Raw genomic sequence first — 11,463 nt, 5'->3', positions numbered from 1 at the left:
GAAGGGAAGGGAAGGGAAGGGAAGGGAAGGGAAGGGAAGGGAAGGGAAGGGAAGGGAAGGGAAGGGAAGGTATTTTTTGCAAATTGAGAAATAGAGTTGGAGAGATTTAAAAATGATTTCTAAGCTGAGAAACCCTTTTTGTTTGTTTGTTGGTTTGTTTGTGTGCAAACAATGGAAAAGAACAGCTTTCTGTTCTGTGGATCAGATCCCACAAGCTCAAGTTGGACACCCATAATATGAACTAACACAAATTACATTAATCTTTCTAAGTCGAGTTTCAGTGATTCACCAGCTATAATGTGTCTGTGTCAGTCAGAACTCAGTTTACCAGCCAAACATTCACCTTCCTAAACTTCAATCCATCCTTGTTCTTCTTGCCTTCAGAGAAGTGACTGACACACGAGCTGCACACAGTGCCATTGCTTACTACACAGTATTGTTTTACATCCTGATTATTGTTCTTGAGTATCACAGGAGGCAAGGATATGTGAAGTAAATATGTGATAATGTAGCTGGTGTTTATCATATGTTGTGTACTGTGAGGTGTAATAAGGTTGCATAGGAAATGCCAACCCAGACATTTCCTGAAAAATGAAATTGATATTAACATTCCACTTTTCATAAGCACTTTTTTTTTTGTTTGTTTGCATGAAGGAAATAAATATATAGCCATACATGCATACACCTGCACCACATAACCTCTTCTGCCATTTTATTTTTTTGACCCTCCATTCTAGTTACTAACGAGAGCTAATCTTAACACACTAATGAGATCTGACATGATCGCAGTCCATAGCAGCATGGCTGGAGGCTAGAAGATTTTTGTGTATGTTGTTTTATTCATGTGTTGTCCTGGAGAGAAAAGGAAACATCACATAAGAGCATAAAGCATTCAGTGTCCTCCTCTAGGCAAAATACAGGTACAAGACTCCTTCAAAATAAAATTATACAAAATTTAACATAATTTCAATTTTTTTAATGGAAAGGCAATTCATAATAGAGGCATGTCTGGGTCTGACATCATCTGCCCTGCATAATGCAGATAATTTCTACAGACAGGAGAAGAATTACTGTATAATTACATCAGGTTATCTGAGTTCAGTAATTTTGAAAACATATATTGACATGCTGAGTAGCATTTATAAATTTATTTTCTCTTACTTTTATCCAGAATATCACAAGCTCTTTTTCACAATCACAGTTCCTTTTCTCCATCTCCTATTTATCAAGTATCATGTTTTAGGACTGCTTCCTGTTGTTCCTTTGAGGTAAATCATTAGCCTGTGACACCATCTAGCAAATCTGTAGGAGATAGATTTCCCTTTTTCCTCCTTTCTCAGTGAAGCTGCATGAAGAGGGTTTTTTGGGGGGTTTTGTATTTGGCTCTTTCATATAGCTAAATCTCTGCACTGCTGCAGCTCTTTGCGCGCCTTGCAGCTTGTAAATGACTCATGCAGCATACTCCCTTCCCTCAAGCCAACATAGAGGAAGCCTGGAAAAACTGTACTTGGGAATGATCCTCCTTCTGGCTTACATTACAAATTACTTCTATTACAGGATAATGCCCAAAGGCATGATCCAGCCTGAAATATATAGTCATCATGAAGCGTAAAAATACAATTGTTCTTAACAGAAGTTAAATACCCCAAATCATTTACAATTCTGAACTGAAATCTCTCTCAAGTCTACCTTTCCAAACTTTTGAAATTTGTTTTCTTTTTCTGTAGTTGCCAGTAAAAGGCAGTTATTGTGTTTGATATGAATGGATTTCTCCTGTGTTACAATCAGATATAAAACCATCCAAACAAATCCCATTGCTTTCTTTGAGATAAAGGAAGATCTTTGAGCATGAATAATGACATCAAACTGTAGTTATGGGTACTCAACACTTCTGACAATTATTCCCATGCAGCCAAAGACCATTACCAATGTAGATACTGACAAAACTTTCAATTTTCTGTTACAATACACCTCACTGTGAAAGAGGACAAGTTTGTGCTCACCCTGTAATGGGTACCTCTGCTATTGTAATAACAGCAAAATAAACAAGCACTTAGTTGCCATGGGTCTAATTTGAGCATGCTTTGACATATACAGTCTTTCCATGCCACAGAAAAAAAGTTCTTGCAGAATATATCATACCTGTTAAAAACAAAACAAAACGAACAAACAAGCAAAGAAAAAAACAATGCAAGTAGCTAGTACTTGTGTTAAAGCTTCTATTTACCCTAACAACCAAACAGTTTTAGTATCTGTTTCTTTTTTTCTACATACTAGACCGCTTTTCCAGTTTCACACTCTGAATGAGAACATTTTGAGCTGGATAGGCTTAAAGTAAACACCAAAAAATTGTTAAATAAAATGTCTTATCACACCAAAAAAGTATTAGTGAGAGAATCAAATATCTGACTGAACGCAGTCTGCACCCTCAAACTGGTTGTGCGTGATACCCACTACACCTATAACTGGTGCATTGTAGGAACAATTCTGCCTTCAATAAGGCTCAAGAGGTAGGTCTCTGCCAGGAAATGAAACAATGGTAGGGAATATTTCCAGCTAAAACAATCAAATCATTAATTTTTTAACTTTATCTCTTGCATGATTTTGGCTTACACTACACAAACACTTACGAATGACTCCCACAGACAGTTTGGAGAATGGTTTTGGGGCATCTACAGTGGGACAGTAACACTGCAGGAAGGACAATGTTAGTTTAGCAATGGTTCCTACCTGCAGAAAAATGGGAGAACACAGAGTGGAACGGGCTATGCCTCCCTTACTGCTTACAGAGATCAAACAGCAGTAGGCACTGTTCAGTAGTGCAGTCTGGTGTCTGCACTAACAAGCTCAATCTCCAGAATACTAAATGAAATGTCACATGCTGAGGGAACATGGTTCATGCTCTTTGCCTTTCAGGTTCCTCGGTTCTTATAGCACCTTCATCAGGAGGAAGTCTTTGAACAAATATATATATATACAAAATATAAACCAAGTCAGGAAAGCCTGCATGCAACCCTTAACTCCTTAAATTGCCACAAACTTATTTGTATGGTATTAACTGCTAATAAATTGTTTTAAAACCTTTTTTTCCTAGTAAAAGTGGGAAATGCCTTACAATAGCAATATAAATGTTTAGATAATTTCCAATTCTATTGGAAAACAAAATATGATGTGAATTGGCAGAACATCAGAGGTTATTTCTAGAAAAGATGTTGTTTTTCTCTAGAATTTCTTTGAAAGAAAAATCCTTTCTCTTGTGCCTTTTGCAACTCTTTATATACCATATTTTTCTCAGCAGCTGATCTGTACAGGTTAAAAATGAATGTCTATCTGAAAGCTTTAGAAGTAGTCAGTAGAAGAACTTTTTCTTCATTGCTGAAGATATGCATAGGAAATACAGCTAAAACATCAAGGCAACTTGGGAGGAAAAGATTGTTGATAGCCCTGGTTATAGAGGTTTTTAGGAGGAACAATTATAGATCTTGGAAGGTAGAACTATAGATTTTAGCAGGGAATGTTAGCCAATATCTACCATATCAAGAGGTAGATGTAGAGGTAGTCACCTTCAGTGTAATAATTGGTAATACTCATAGCTTAGCAATCCCACTGTTAAGTATTAAATCAGAAACAAGAAAATGCTGATTGGGTGATATCAGCTATACAAGTGAAAGGTAGAAATAAGAAAATAACCTAATAATATTAATTTGTTTTGTTTTGTGTTTGTGGTTCTTTTTTTTTTTTTTTTTTCTCCCTTTCTTTCACACGTTTGCCTAATGTTTTCCCTTTGTATTCTGCAACATGACTGCAAGTTGGAAGAAAATGCATTTATATTCATATATTCCTCTCCCCTCTACAGACTATCTTACTCATCTGTTCAGACGGGAAGTATATATTTTTGGTTTATAGTGATACTGATAAGGAGTTGCAATGCAGCTCAGAAGGAATAATATAAAACCAGGAGAAACCAGTGAGTTCTGGTGACCATTTGCTGAATGCAAATAACAAAAATAGAAGGATGAGAAAAGGAGGATATCAGAAAAAAATGAAACAGTCTGAAAGTTGCCAAAAATAATAGTGTTGATAATGTAAGTATTCTACTAGAAATACTAATTGTTGATGGTTTCTACAATTGTAATTAGAATATAAGTACCCATATAATTCATAGCAACAAATAAATCCGTGCTCTGTAAATATGATGTTCATTTGTCACAACAAAATAACATTTCCACCCCCTGTCAACATGTAATTGTCTACATGCAAGAAGCATATTCTGTGATTGTTATCTGATATTAAAATCTTCCAATTACAGAAAAGCTGTACATCAATATAGAAAAGCAAATTGAATATAAGAAGTGTTTTCTTTTTGGGTTAAAGTAATGTACATATAACAATATAGAAACAGAGTCAAAGCATATCATTTAAATAGTTTCAGTCTGTAGGAATCCAACGAGTCTCTCTATTGCAAGCAGTCATTTAAAGTGATCTTCATACAAGTAGCAGTATTGATTTAAAGTAAATGCTTTTGTGAGTAAACACTACTCATATTATTAAAAAATTGCAGAGAAAGTTTCCAACTCAGCAGAGAACCCTTTTGGCCCCACTGCCACTTCAAGCTAGGGGAGGAATTTTTACAATATGGATTACCATTAGCTTTTTAAAGCTGAAAATATTCTTGCAAGTTTATCAATACGTTAAAAATAATAATAATAAAATATTTGCTTTGAAAAGAACTTATAATTTGAGAAGGAAATAATGATGGAGGAGAGAGACAAAAAGAAGGAACAAGAAACAAAGGCTTTATCATTATACATTTTGTTTATTCCTCCTTTTTTTTTACTTAAGTTATGTTTCTTCGGGGGTGAGACCCCTAACTTAAAGAATTAGACTACAAATAGGCTTGACACTCTGACTTCAGTCTAGGTAGGGTAGCCAGCCTTCACTTGTGGCTATTCCTCTCTCCTTTCCCCACTACTTCTCTGATGGGAATTTTGAATTCAAAATTACAGTTATATATATATATAAATATGTATGTATATATATGTAGTTGATAATCACAGAAACTATGTGAAAGTTTTAAGACAATAAGCAGTGCTGTGGAGGATATTGACTTGATAATAAAAATGGAGTATGCCTCGCAGTTATCATAGAATCATAGAATGGCTTGGGTTGGAAGGGACCTTAAAGATCAACTAACTCCAGCCCCATTGCCATAGGCAGGGATGCCACCCACTAGATCAGGTTGGCCAAGGCCCCATCCAGCCTGCCTTGAACACCTCCAGGAATGGGGCATCCACAGCTTCTCTGGGCAACTTGTGCCATTGCCTCACTAATGTTACAGTGAAGAATTTCCTCCTAATGTCTAACCTAAATCTATCCTCTTTTAGTTTAAGACCATTCCCCCTTGTCCTATCATTATCTTCCCAAGTAAAGAGTCCTTTTCAATCCTTTTTATGAGACCCCTTTAAGTATTGAAAGGCTGCAATGAGGTCAGCCCAGAGCCTTCTCTTCCCCAGGCTGAACAGCCCCATCTCTTTCAGCATTTCTTCATAGGAGAGGTGCTCCAGCCCTTTGATCATCTCTGTAGCCTTCCTCTGGACTTGCTCTAACAGGTCCACATCTTTCTTGTGCTTTCTTGTGCAAGCCTGGATGCAGTACTTCAGGTGGGGCCTCACGAGTGCAGAGTAGAGGGGGAAAATCACCTCCTTCGACCTGCTGGTCATGTCTCTTTTGATGCATCCCAGGAAGCAGTTGGCATTCTGGGCTGCAAGTGATCACTGATGACTCATGTTGAGCCTTTCATCCACTAGAACACACAAGTCTCTCTCCACAGGGCTGCTTCTAGACAACTTCCTAGAGATTGCCTTTAGACACTTTTGGAAAGGTAAAGGAGAAAGTCACTAGATTGTGGGGTATTCACCTGTGTCTGTTGGGATTTATTGAGTTGCCTCGGTAGCTTCTGTTTTGTGTAACAGTAAGCAACTGAATTGCCAAGTGGAAGAGTAAAAGGAATTTAATTTTATTTGATTTATGAATCAGTAACTTCTTACCACAGCAGCTGAATGCCTTAAAATATTTAGATTTGCTTTTGTAATCTGTTCAAAGACTAAAGCTCTCTATTGTCTCCTGTTTTCCAAAGACCAGGAACTATCACAAAGTATGTCTCAGGAGTATCTATAATTCCCAGAGTTTGAGCCTGCATAAATGTGAGTAAAAAGCTTTGTTCAGTCTGAAAGAATCCCCTCTGCATCTGTTGGCTGAATTCAAAGTAAGCATGCATGGAGAAAGGACCACTCTTTAACTGTCCTTTCTGTGTGGTTAGAGTTCTGGCTCACACATCTGTTGGCTTCACAAGTAATTTTAGCTATTTATGCATTTATGAATACATTTTAACAGAGAAAGATAAATTTATAGTGCATGTCTTTGCAGCATGTCCTGTATGTGTGAACAAATTCAGTAGTTCCCTTTTGTTAATGTGTAATTCTTTAAGGCTGTTTACTGTAATTAGTCTTGTGCATATCTTTGTTGTACAGAAAACTGTACAATACAGTTTGATAACTTTCCAATGTATTATGTTAAATGTTAGGGGGACCAGAAGATTATTAGATCATTAGAAAGCAATGAAGAAAATAGCATGGAGCTGATGTTCAGGTGCTTTTCTCTGTTTCAATTTTCCTTACTCAAATGAGCCATAATCTCTCCTGTAAGAGACATACATATTTATTAAAACAAATGTGCTTAAGTGAAATGGAATCTTCATTGTTTTCTAACTCAGCTTGCACAGACTTGTGACAATGGAAATATTTTGTTATTCCTCTTTTCCCTACTAAGTGGGCTGGAATCACGCACAACGATGTAGTAATACATACTAGCAGGACGCAGTGGACGTACAGCCCAGGAGACTATTTCCTTAGGGATAATCAAAGGATCTTAGGACTGGTACCTTTTGTGCTTCTAAATCAGACTTTTCAATGTGTCCACATGAGATCTATAGACAATATGGTGATTCTTCTCAAGGACACGAACTGTGCTTTCTAAATTTGAAATAAAGAAAGTGTTGCTGCCATAAGCTCTTTATTTGGAATCAGATCCTCTAAAATAGGCAATTCTTCACTGTTCCTTGCTTTGTCATGACCGTTGGCTACAAACTGTCAACATTATAGGAACCACAGCCTTTAGTTAAGACTGTACACATATAAATGTGCTATGCACAGAACATGAAGACATCACATACATTCAAGGAAAATCAATACAATCCTAAACACTTTCTGCTCTGGCAGTACACTAGTTTCCCTTTATGGGAGCTTGGGTTGGAGTAATCTGGAAACAAGGGGAGTTTGACAGGACAAAACCCATATCTTCACACCAGAAAGGGGACGTGGCAAACATGCAACACTGCTGTTTTTCCCTTCCTTGAGAAGAGGAAATGATTAATTATTTACTGCCTGAGAAAACCCACCTTGATACTGGGAGCTAGCAAAGGTAAAATGGCACGTGAGGTATGTGAGTCAATGCCTTTAAAGGCAGATGTCTTTGAGTTTGTCTTATCAGGTGGAAAACACATTCTGGTAAACATTGCACCTTTGCAGGGGTGTATAGAGAGAATAGACTTTCAACCAGACCTGCAATTTTTAGAGAAATCTTGCTAGTATTTTCTGTAGGTCTGTGTAATTAGATCATCAATTGTGTACAGCACTACAGCAATGACTTTCTTTACTTTTGATCAGTGGCGGAGTGTTGCCGACTGCCTTTGGGAGCCTTCCCTGTATATACTAACATTAGAGTGCTCCTTCATGTGAACTCAGTCAGCTGAGCCAACACAATGACAGCTTCTACAGAAGGGCAGAGAAGGTGTCACACCCAACTCCTCACTTGTCCAAAGGTGCTGTCAAAATTTGGAATTTAATCTTTGAGATTAGTGCTTAAAAACTCAGAGCTCTGGAGTCAGGATTTAGGCTTTGTAAAAGTTAAGCAGTGTAATTATTTGAAAACTTAATGGTCAAAACCAAAAAGCTCAGCCTTCCTCTCAGTGCAACTTTTAATTCTGTTGGTTTATTGTTCCTATAAATACAAAATAACATATATTTGCATATATATTTTTAACAGTTACTGACAGAATGGGTATATTTTCCTAATGATAAGAACAGATAAATCAGTTAAGTACATTAGTGTGGTATATAAAACTTCTGAATAATATTATTCATGAGTTAACTGGCTAGCCTCTGTGTGTAGAATATGCTTCTGACAAGAAGGAATGATCAGACAGCACAGATATGCACAGATCAGTGCTTGAAGTTCCTGACTGTAGCGAACAGGCTCTGAGAAACTGCGCAGTGCAGGAAAACAATTGTTTGTTGTAAATTTCTGAATCAGTGACAATAGGCATATGTACTCAAACAGCTGTAATTTAATATTTTGCAAAATAATATTTCATAAAAACACTAGAACATGTGAACAAAACATTTGAACTGTTTTTCAAAAACAAACTTTGCAACCACTATCAGCTCTTATGTACAAGGAGAAAAGATTTCTTCTGTTCTGTACCTAACTTCTTTGTTTATACCCACGTTTTTATTCCCTTTATTTTAGCTTTCAGTATGAGATAGCTGTTGATCTATAAAATGCCACGTGTAAACTTTGTCTTCAGTTTTATTGCTCTTTCTGCAAAATTTGATGTTGCATATTTGGCTATATTGCAGTTTGATAAATAGTACAGAAGAAACTTTCCACCATAACTGAATTATATTTGATCTAGTGTAAATGAAAGCAGAATGTGGGTTTATTCATTAAAGAAAATGTCTTGTTTTCCAGTGTTACACATGATCTATTAAACCTATGTAAAGTATTTACTGTCTTTTACGCTGAGTTCACTTTCACAGACTATTAGTTTCTAACACACTACTAATTCTTAGATCTTGGCATTCATGGTGACATTACTGGATTTGAGAGAGGAAAATATTAGGAGAGAAGGAGATGATCCATGAGATTTCCATTGTAAGAACTCTTTTTTTTTTTTTTTTTTTTTTTTTGGTGGAGCAGCTAGGATAGCGTTAATTTTCCTCCTAGTAGCTAGTAGAGTGCTATGTTTTGGATTAGGATGACAAAAGTGCTGATAATACACTGATGTTTTAATTGTTGCAGAGCAGTGCTTACACCAAGCCAAGGACTTTTCAGCTTCTCGCTCTGTCCTGCCAGCGGGCAGGCTAGTGGTGCAGCAGGAGCTGGGAGGGGACAGACCCAGGACAGCTGACCCAAACTAGCCAAAGGGATATTCCATACCATCTGACATCATGCTAAACAATATATAGGGGTGGCTAGCTGGGGTGGGAGGGTGGCTGCGTGGGTATAGGGTGGGCACTGGTCAGCGGGTGGCGAGCAATTGCATTGTGCATCACTTGTTTTGTACACATTATTGTTAGTAGTACTATTATTATTATTTTCCTGTCTTAATAAACTGTCTTTATCTCAACTCAGGGGCTTCACTTTCCCATTTCTCTCCCCCATCCCAGAGAGGGAGGGGGGAGGGTGAGCAAATGCATGAGTGGTGCTTAGTTGCCGACCGGGTTAAACCACAACAACTAAGTTCCTTTAAAATAAAATCTTTTATGTAATGAGCTTCAATTCAACTTTTTCTAGTGGAAACAGGATTCAGTCTACTGATATGCTGTATTTCTGTCCAAAGTTTTGTTGTTTATGGAAAGATGCAACAGTGCAAATGTTGTCATATTGAAACTACACTGTTTATGCCAAGAAAAAAGTGTAAATTATAGTATTCTCATTGGAGAGGAGTTTCCAGAAGTTTTGTCTGTTTGCTTGTTTGTTTTTAGCTGGAAATTAAAACACAAGTGTGTACACTGCTGAAGGCAAGACAGGGTTATATATGGCCTTCTTATGAAGTATTTTCTTAGAACATGTCCTTGAATAATTGTGATTAAAAATCATTATTTATTACATGTAATTTCTGAGTGGAACCTTTCTTAACACCAAGTGATTTAGAAGTGTTTTTTAGACAATGACTTAGAAAAGACTAAAAAGAACATGATTGAGATTTTTTTTCTTAATTATTATTGTTTTTACATTTTCAAACAAAATTTATAGGTGAGGTAAATGAACACTTACTGACAGTTGATCTTTTAAAGAAGAGAACTGAAGGAATACAGTTCTGTTAATCTGTTCTGAGTTTTACAGTGTTTCCACAACATCAACATTACACCTAGAAGGGAGAAACCTACCATAAAAAAGACTGAAGTTAACATAGAAATCCTTCTGGAAAAAAAAAAAAAAAAAAAAAAAAAAAAAGCCAACACCTTATTGAATAGCACTTGAAAAAGTTTATCTCTTTTGCACTACTGCATTCTGTTGGAAAAAAATATCATGATATTTGATGATATTGTACATTTGGGTATCAATGTCATGAAAGATTCAAACAGAACTGCTAACAATAAAAATGCTTATGAATCCCTTTAGTTCTTCCTTTGGCCTTGAAAACAAACAATGTGGGAACATTTATGGCATTGCTTCACAAAAGCAAAGGTATCTCAAAGACTGACTATGTCTTTTCAATTTGCTCATTGTGGATGTGGGTACTCAGTGACCTCCAAAGAACTACTTGTTTAGTTCAGCTGCAAATTAGCTTGATATTCTTTTTTCAGATCCATAAATAAAATACAGAATATAGAATATGGAGGAATGTAATGTGAATTTAAGTGAGATTAAAGAATGGAATCTATCTTTATCTATCTTATTTTTTTCCCAAGAAAACTTGACACATATCTGTTTATTTCATTTGATAAAAAATCAAGTCAATGAGAGCAACTGCAGAAAAACTGAATATCAGAGTAGGACCTTAAGTGCAAGGATGCATTTTTGACAAATGGTAATTAGAAATGCAAAATAAATATTGAAGCTAATTTGACATAAAAAAGTGCATGTTAAACAGATGTTGTTTTATAAGCAGGAAATACAAGAGGGAAAAAAGCTGAAAATTAATTCCAACATGCCTAATGAACCAAAAAAGCTTAGACAAAATTCTCCCCCTACTTCACTCACAAAGAACACAGAAAACAATTGCTCTTTCCAGGTACATCAGTTGTGTTTTGTACACTTGTTAATTGTTTTTGTTTGTTTTACAAATCAAAGGTTAACAAATATATTTTTCTAAAGTTCTGACGTATTTTATTACATTTGGTAAAATATTCCTCTGTGTATAAAGCCAGAATAATGTCTCCACATATATTCCTTTTTCGCCGTTTCCTAATATATTTATTTTTGTGATTCTCATTTTGAGCTCTGGGAAGGCAATTAAAGACATGACCATATGACTGGAAAAGCATCCTTCTGTACAGTGAGGGGTGGGGTTTGGGTGGAGCATTGGGAGATTTTGAAATTTTACCAAGAGGTCCTGTTTTGAAAAAAACAAACAACAACAACAAAAAAACACTAAAAGTTCTTAGTTTGGGAAGTTTT

Source organism: Oxyura jamaicensis, chromosome 2 (assembly GCF_011077185.1).
Source record: "Oxyura jamaicensis isolate SHBP4307 breed ruddy duck chromosome 2, BPBGC_Ojam_1.0, whole genome shotgun sequence".
NCBI classification, from domain to species: domain Eukaryota; kingdom Metazoa; phylum Chordata; class Aves; order Anseriformes; family Anatidae; genus Oxyura; species Oxyura jamaicensis.
The sequence above is the reverse complement of the archived record's forward strand: the minus strand, read 5'-3'. Positions refer to the sequence as shown.